Source organism: Triticum dicoccoides, chromosome 2B (genome assembly GCF_002162155.2).
Source record: "Triticum dicoccoides isolate Atlit2015 ecotype Zavitan chromosome 2B, WEW_v2.0, whole genome shotgun sequence".
NCBI lineage: Eukaryota > Viridiplantae > Streptophyta > Magnoliopsida > Poales > Poaceae > Triticum > Triticum dicoccoides.
In genome coordinates, this window is record NC_041383.1 from 128300866 (window position 1) to 128310055 (window position 9190).

The following is a 9190-nucleotide window of genomic DNA, read 5'->3' on the forward strand; positions in this document are numbered from 1 at the left end:
CGCGTTCCATGGGTTCGGCTTGAGTCTGTTATCGGATGCATTACGCAGACAATACGCTCCTCCGGTGAGAACTTTATCAATGATGAAGGGACCCACCCACTTGGGCTTGAGCCTGTCCTTCTTCTTTTCTGGTAGGCGTAGAATGAGTTCGCCAACGTTATAAGTTTTGGCCCGTACTTCTCTACTTTGATACCTTCGAGCCTGCTGCTGATAGAATGCGGAACGGGCTTTTGCAACGTCACGCTCCTCCTCTAGGGCATCTAAGTTGTCCTGCTGGTCTAGCTCGGCTTCTTTCTCTTCGTGCATGCTCACGCGAGGTGAGTCATGAATTATATCGCAGGGTAGTACTGCCTCTGCGCCTTACACCATAAAAAATGGTGTGTATCCGGTGGTGCTATTTGGCGTGGTCCACAGCCCCTAGAGTACGGAGTCGAGCTCCTCGACCCAGTGCGTATCTGATTCCTTCAAGGATCGCACTAGTCTGGGTTTGATGCCGCTCATAATAAGACCATTTGCACGTTCGACTTGTCCATTTGTTTTGGGGGTGATAGACAGAGGCGTAATCAAGCTTAATGCCCATATTGCCGCACCAGGTTTTCACCTCATCGGCTGTGAAATTAGAGCCATTGTCAGTGATGATGCTATGGGGGACACCATAACGGTGCACAACCCCTGATATGAAGTCTATCACTGGTCTGGATTCTGCCGTTTTAACTGGTTTGGCTTCGATCCATTTGGTGAACTTGTCCACCATGACCAATAAATATTTTTTCTTATGGCTTCCCCCTTTAAGAGGTCCGACCATATCAAGCCCCCAGACCGCAAAGGGCCAAGTTATGGGGATTGTTTGGAGAGCGGTAGGGGGCATATGGCTCTGATTGGCGAAGAGTTGGCAGCCGACACAATGTTGGACAAGGTCATGTGCATCTGCCCGGGCTGTCGGCCAGTAAAAACTTGTACGGAAGGCCTTGCTTACAAGTGCCCGAGCTGCGGCGTGGTGCCCGCCGAGTCTGGCATGGATTTCAGCCAAGAGATGCCGCCCTTCCTCTTCGGAGATGCATCTTTGGAGCACTCCGGTGGCGCTTTTCTTATAAAGCTCTCCCTCGTGGACTTTGTAGGCCTTGGAACATCATGCAATACAACGTGCCTCATTTTGGTCCTCGGGGAGCTCTTACCTATTTAGGTAGGCTAAGAAGGGCTTGGTCTATGGGGCGATGACAGCCATGATTTCATGGGCCGAAGGTGTTATTTCGGTGGCAGAGCCTCCGATTACGTCAGATGGTTCGGAATCTGGGGTTATATTCGGATCCGGACTGGTATTGTCGGTCTCCCCTTCCCATACCATGGATGGCTTGAACAACCTTTCCAAGAAGATATTAGGTGGGACGGGGTCGCGTTTAGCGCCGATGCGGGCGAGGATATTCGCCGCTTGATTGTTTTCTCGGACCACATGGTGGAATTGGAGCCCCTCGAACCGAGCTGACATTTTGAGGACGTCATTATGGTACGCCGCCATTTTCGGATCCTTGGCATCAAAGTCTCCATTTATTTGTGATATTGCGAGGTTCGAGTCCCTGCGCACTTCTAGGCATTGGATGCCCATGGAGACTGCCATCCGAAGACCATGCAATAGAGCCTCATATTCGGCTGCATTGTTGGAGTTTGTGTATAATATTTGGAGTACGTATTGGACTGTGTATCCGGTGAGGGATGTCAGGACTTCACCCGCTCCCAATCCAGCCAGCATTTTAGAGCCGTCGAAGTGCATGATCCAATTGGAGTATGCGCCATACTCTTTAGGGAGTTCGGCTTCTGTCCATTCGGTGACAAAGTCAGCCAGTACTTGCGACTTAATGGCTCGCTGTGGTTTGTATGTTATGTCGAACGGAAGGAGCTCGATAGCCCATTTTGCAATCCAGCCCATGGCATCACGGTTATTTATTATGTCATTGAGTGGTACTTCGGAGGCCACCATGATCGAACACTCTTGAAAGTAGTGTCGTAGCTTCCGGGATGCCATGAAGACCGCGTATGCTATCTTTTGATAGTGTGGGTACCGGGATTTGCATGGAGTGAGGACAGTGGACACGTAATATACCAGCTTTTGGAGCGGGAACTTGTGTCCGTACGCTTCTCGTTCGACGACGAGCACTGCGCTTACAACCTAGTGTGTTGCGGCTATATATAATAGCATAGGTTCGCCAGTATTTGGTGTGATCAGGATTGGATTGCTGGCCAAGAGGGCCTTTATTTCTTCCAGTCTGGCCATGGCCGCATCCGTCCACTCGAAGTGTTCAGTGCGTCGAAGAAGGCGATAAAGAGGTAGTGCCTTTTCTCCTAATCGGGAGATAAAGCGGCTTAAGGCAGCCACTCATCCAGTTAATTTCTGGATCTGCTTGAGGTCTGTTGGGGTAGACAACTGTGACAGAGCTCGGATTTTTGCCAGATTTGCTTCAATTCCTCTATTGGAGACGATGAAGCCGAGCAACTTCCCGGAAGGTACGCTTTTTTCTGGGTTGAGCTTGATGTCGTATGTTCGGAGGTTGTCGAACATGAGCCTCAAGTCATCTATTAAAGTTTCGACGTGTCTTGTTTTGATGACCACGTCGTCCACGTATGCCTCCACTGTTTTGCCGATTTGTTTTTCCAGGCATGTCTGAATCATGCGTTGATAGGTTGCGCCCGCATTTTTGAGCCCAAAAGGCATGGTATTGAAACAGAAAGGGTCGTATGGTGTGATGAAGGCCGTTGCGGCTTGGTCGGACTCCGCCATCTTGATTTGACGGTATCCGGGATATGCATCAAGGAAACACAATGAGTCGTGTCCTGCGGTAGCGTCGATGATTTGATCAATGCGGGGGAGGGGGAAGGGATCCTTAGGGCAAGCCTTATTGAGGTCCTTGAAATCGACACATAGGCGCCAGGATTTGTCCTTCTTTGGTACCGTCACCAGGTTTGCTAGCCAATCCGGATGTTTTATATCTCTGATGAATCCGGCCTCGAGTAACTTAGCTAGCTCCTCTCCCATGGCTTGCCGTTTAGGCTCTGAGAAGCACCTAAGAGTATGCTTGACCGGCTTATATCCCTTCAGTATATTTAAGCTGTGTTCGGCCAGTCTGCGTGGGATGCCTGGCATGTCTGAAGGATGCCAGGCAAAAATGTCTCAATTCTCATGCAAGAAATCTCGCACTGCAGCATTTATTGTGGGGTTCAGTTGTGTCCCAATGGAAGCTTTTTTTGTGGGGTCCGTTGGGTGGACCTGGAATTTGACTATCTCGTCCGCTGGTTTGAAAGAGGTGGACTTGGGTCGTTTATCGAGTATCAGTCGTCCCTGTCCATTGCGGAGCGCAGCGAGGTTAGTTCTTTGGCCGCGAGGGCTTCGGATAATGCCTCTAGGGCCAGCGCGGCGGTCTTATTTTCGGCGCCGGAGTGCGATGTTCGGATCACTAGATAGAGTGATGATTCCATTGGGCCCGGGCATTTTGAGCTTCATGTACCTGTAATGGGGTATAGCTTGAAAGCTCGTGAATGCGTCTCGCCCTAAGAGGGTGTGGTATCCGCTGCTGAACAGGGCCACTTGGAATGTGATTTCTTCGGACCTGTAATTCTTTGGCGTGCCGAATACCACATCCAGTGTGATTTTTCCCGCACATCGTGCCTCCCGACTAGGGATGATTCCCCTGAAGGTCGTGCTGCTTCGCTCAATGCGGCTCTTGTCAATTTCCATCTTGTTGAGGGTTTCCTCGTAGATGAGGTTTAATCCGCTTCCGCTGTCCATGAGCACTTTAGTGAGCCGAAAGCCTCCCATGATTGGACTAAGGACCAAAGCGGCTGGTGCCCAGACTGTTCGGAATTGAGGTTCATCATTGGCATTAAAAGTGATAGCCATGTCGTTCTACGGATTTATTGTTGCGACGTGGCAAACTTCGGCGAGGCTACGGAGAGCTCACTTGTGCCTATTATTTGAGGCAAAAGTCTTGAAGACTGTCAGTACCGTATTGTTATTCTCGGCGGGATGTTGTTCTGCAATATGGTTGATGAGGAGATCCTCGCCGCTCTTCGCTACCTGCCGGAGTATCCAACATGCTCTAAGGCTATGTGTTGGTATGGTATCCGGTGTGCTGTGAATTTTGCATGGCCCATTGAGCCATTCCTCCAATACGGTTCCACGCCCTGCAGCGGGCCTTGGTTTTTTGGTAATTGAATTGGGTGACTTGCGAGAGTTTACCCTTTTAGTTCGTACGAAGAGTTTATTGAGAGCTGGATTATCCCAAAAGTTTATTTGGGTTTTCCAGGCACTTTCCATCGCACAGTACTTCTATACTATGGCGCTAAGTCAGCAAAGTGTACTATGCCACGGCGATTTATAGCATTGAGGATCCCCTTGTCTGTGCAATTTTTGCAAAAGAATGAGATTGCATCTTCCTCACGACAGTCCTTGAACTTGTTTATCACAAGGAGGAATCTGGCCTAGTAGTGATGTACTGTCTCTTGGGGCTCTTGTCTGATATGGGAAAGATTGCTTAAATCTGGGTGGGTGGGCGGATTTAAGTCCGAACACTGACCCGATCTGAGACCCAGGGGCAGAGGAGCTTCCGGGCTTGGCAGCTCGGGCTTCGGGATGTTGCCCAATTTTTCCGGCCCGCCGCCCGATTCTAAGTTCAGGGTTTGGGTCATGTCCTCCCGCGAACAGGTATCCGGCTCGGAGAGCTTGGAAATCCGGACATAGTTTGTCCTCAAAATAGAGGGATAATCCATGTGTTGCTCTTCCACTACCGCTATCTCATGGGTGGCCGGCGGAGAGTTAATCTCCCTTTGGTCGGGTTTAAGCCCAATCCGATCATGGTCTGTAGCGACTCCCAGAGTGGCGATGCGATCCAAGATCTCATTAAGGGAGGAGAGCTCCATTGGATCCATCTGTTTGGTGAGTTCCGAATTGACGTGGAGGCTATTTTTGATGACCCGAGAAGTCATCGTCGGCACGACAGCCGATCGGGCGGTCATGACGAAGCCGCCTAGTCGGAGAGTTTGGCCTAGAGCCAGGGCTCCCCCAGAGGTGATGTTGTCCTTGACAACGAGACGAGCCATCAAGCCTTATCGCAACGACACAGTGGAACTCTCAATGAAAGCACCAATGTCGGTGTCAAAACCGGCGGATCTCGGGTAGGGGGTCCCGAACTGTGCGTCTAAGGCTAATGGTAACAGGAGGCTGGGGACACAATGTTTACCCAGGTTCGGGCCCTCTCGATGGAGGTAATACCCTACTTCCTGCTTGATTGATCTTGATGATATGAGTATTACAAGAATTGATCTACCACGAGATCGTCGAGGCTAAACCCTAGAAGCTAGCCTATGATTATGATTGTTGTCGTCCTACGGACTAAACCCTCTGGTTTATATAGACACCGGAGGGGGCTAGGGTTACACAAAATCGGTTACATAGAAGGAGATCTAACATCCGAATTTCCAAGCTTGCCTTCCACGCCAGGGAGAGTCCCATCCGGACATGGGACGAAGTCTTCAATCTTTTATCTTCATAGTCTAACAGTCCAGCCAAAGTATATAGTCCGGCTGTCTGGATAACCCCTAATCCAGGACTCCCTCAGTCGGTCCTCATAGCTTTTAATATTACTCCTCCGAATTCCATCAACATGTTATTTGGGACGTGGCTAGATGGGATTGATGCAAAAACTGTGAGGCATATCCGTGTAGGAGTATGTGCTTTATTATGGGCAGTTTGGAAGTGCAGAAACGACTTGGTTTTTAACAGAACAAGAAATATTCACTTCTTGCAGGTTGTTTTCAGGGCCACTACACTCATCCGTATGTGGTCGCTACTCACTTTGACGGAGGCCATGGAGCATTTGGTTACTGGATCTATCTGATGGGAGACGGTAGCACGGGCTATCTTCAACCGGTTTGGATGGTGTCATGTAATAGGATAGGTGTTTAGTTTCCTATCTTTTGTTTTTCCTGCCGGTTGTGGCTGTCCTGTTTTCGCTTTCATGCTCTTTCTGAGCATTTTTTCCTTTTGTTTGAGACCTCGAGACTTATGTTGGACCTTTTTATTATCAATAATATGGCCGTATGCATCTTTCTGATGCAGAGGTCGGGGCAAACCCCCTTTTCGAAAAGAAAACCAGGGAAGTGACATTTCCAACACCCTAATTCATCAAGCTAACTCGAATCCACCGCCTCGGGCACCACCTGTGGATTGAGTTCGCCTCTGGTGGACTGATGGCCACACATGAGGGAGATGGTGATGGACATGAGGCCTGACCAAACAAGGATGGTGATGAGTGTCTTGTCGCGACGGCCCATGAGACCCTCCACGAATGGTAAATATGAGCAAGCATCCAGAACTGAAGAAACCTCCGCCGATGAACTTGCCCCGTCGTGGGTTCTCGTTGTAGATGGTGCAGGAGAAGGCAAAGGCGATAGTGATGATGTTGGTCATGCCGATGGTGATAGGCGGGATGAGCAGTGATGACAACTTCACAATGTAGAAGTCCGCGTAGATGTCCTCATTATCTTCAGTCACCGCCTTGGCGGTCAGTGTGAAGGAGATCTCGATCCCGGCCAATGATACGTCCATTTTGCATCATGCTTTTATATCAATATTTATTGCATTATGGGCTGTTATTACACATTATATCTCAATACTTATGGCTATTCTCTCTTATTTTACAAGGTTTACCATGAAGAGGGGGAATGCCGGCAGCTGGAATTCTGGCTGAAAAAGGAGCAAACGTTGGAAACCTATTCTGCACAACTCCAAAAGTCCTGAAACTCCACGAAACCACTTTTTGGATTTATTAAGAATTTATGAGCGAAAGAAATAGGCCAGGGGGCCCACACCCTATCCAGGAGACAGGGGGGCGCCCCCCCCCCCTATAGGGCGCCCCCCCTATCTCCTGGGCCCCCTGGTGGGCTTCCGGCGACCATCTTCTGCTATATGAAGGGTTTTGTCCTGGAAAAATTCGTAGGCAAGCTTACGGGATGAAACTCCGCCGCCACGAGGCGGAACCTTGGCGGAATCAATGTAGGGCTCTGGCGGAGCTGATCTGCCGGGGACACTTCCCTCCGGAAGGGGGAAATCATCACCAACGTCATCACCAACGATCCTCTCATCGGGAGGGGGTCAATCTCCATCAACATCTTCACCAGCACCATCTCCTCTCAAACCCTAGTTCATCTCTTGTATCCAATCTTGTATCCAAAACAACAAATTGGTACCTGTGGGCTGCTAGTAGTGTTGATTACTCCTTGTAGTTGATACTTATTGGTTTACTTGGTGGAAGATTATATGTTTAGATCCTTAATGCATATTATTACACCTCTAATGATGAACATGATTATGCTTTGTGAGTAGTTACTTTAGTTCCCGAGGACATGGGTGAAGTCTTGCTATTAGTAGTCATGTGAATTTGGTATTCGTTCGATATTTTGATGAAATGTATGTTGTCTCTCCTCTAGTGGTGTTATGTGAACGTCGACTACATGACACTTCACCATTATTTGGGCCTAGAGGAAGGCATAGGGAAGTAATAAGTAGATGATGGGTTGCTAGAGTGACAGAAGCTTAAACCCTAGTTTATGCGTTGCTCCGTTAGGGGTTGACATGGACCCATATGTTTAATGTTGTGGTTAGGTTTACCTTAATACTCCTTTTTGTAGTTGCGGATGCTTGCAATAGGGGTTAATCACAAGTGGGATGCTTGTCCAAGTTAGGGAAGTACCCAAGTGTCGGTCCACCCACATATCAAATTATCAAAGTACCGAACGTGAATCTTATGAACGTGATGAAACTGGCTTGACGATAATTCCCAATGTGTCCTCGGGAGCTCCTTCATTATTATTAGAATTTGTCCAGGCTTATACTTTGCTACATAAAGGATTGGGCCACCTTGCTGCACCTTATTTACTTTATTTACTTTTGCTCGTTACTATTTATCTTATCACAAAACTATCTATCACCTACTATTTCAGTGCTTGCAGAGAAAACCTTACTGAAAACCGCTTATCATTTCCTTCTGCTCCTCGTTGGGTTCGACACTCTTACTTATCGAAAGGACTACGATAGATCCCCTACACTTGTGGGTCATCAAGACTCTTTTCTGGCGCCGTTGCCGGGGAGCGTTGCGCTCTTGGTGAGTGGAACTTGGTAAGGAAACAATTATATAGTGTGCTGAAATTTTCTGTTACGTGTCACTATGGAAACTAAATCCTTTGAGTGGCTTGTTTGGGGTATCTTCACCCCAACCAGAGGAGCAAAGAGATGTTCCTCAACCTACTGAACTTTATGAAAATATTCACTTTGAGATTCCTTCGGGTATGATAGAAAAACTGCTAGCTAATCCTTTTGCAGGAGACGGAACTTTGCATCGCGACTTACACCTTATCTTTGTGGATGAAGTTTGTGGATTATTTAAGCTTGCAGGTATTCTCGATGATGTTGTCAAAAGGAAGGTCTTCCCTTTATCTTTGAAGGGAGATGCAATGACATGGTATAGGCTATGTGATGACACGAGATCTTGGAATTATAAGCGATTGAAATTGGAATTTCACGAGAAGTTCTATCCTATGCATCTTGTTCATCGTGATCGTAATTATATATATAATTTCTGGCCTCGCGAAGCAGAAAGCATCGCTCAAGCTTGGGGGAGGCTTAAGTCAATGTTATATTCATGCCACAATCATGAGCTCTCTCGGGAAATGATTATTCAGAATTTTTATGCTCGGCTTTCTCTTGATAATCGCAACATGCTCGATACTTCCTGTGCTGGTTCCTATATGCTGAAGACTATTGATTTCAAATGGGACTTATTGGAAAGAATTAAACGCAACTCTGAAGATTGGGGTTCCGACGATGGTAAGGAGTAAGGTATGACACCTAAGTTTGATTGTGTTAAATCTTTTATGGATACGATGCTTTCCGTGGATTTAGCTCTAAGTATGGACTTGACTCTGAGATAGTATCTACTTTTTGTGAAACTTTTGCTGCTCACGTTGATCTCCCTAAAGAGAAGTGGTTTAAATATAATCCTCATGTTGAAGTGAAAGTAGTTGCACCTATTACAGTCGAAGAAAAGACTATTACATATAGTGATCCTATTATTCCTACTACTTATGTTGAAAAACCTCCTTTTCCTGTTAGGATAAAAGATCATGTTAAAGCTTCGACTGTTGT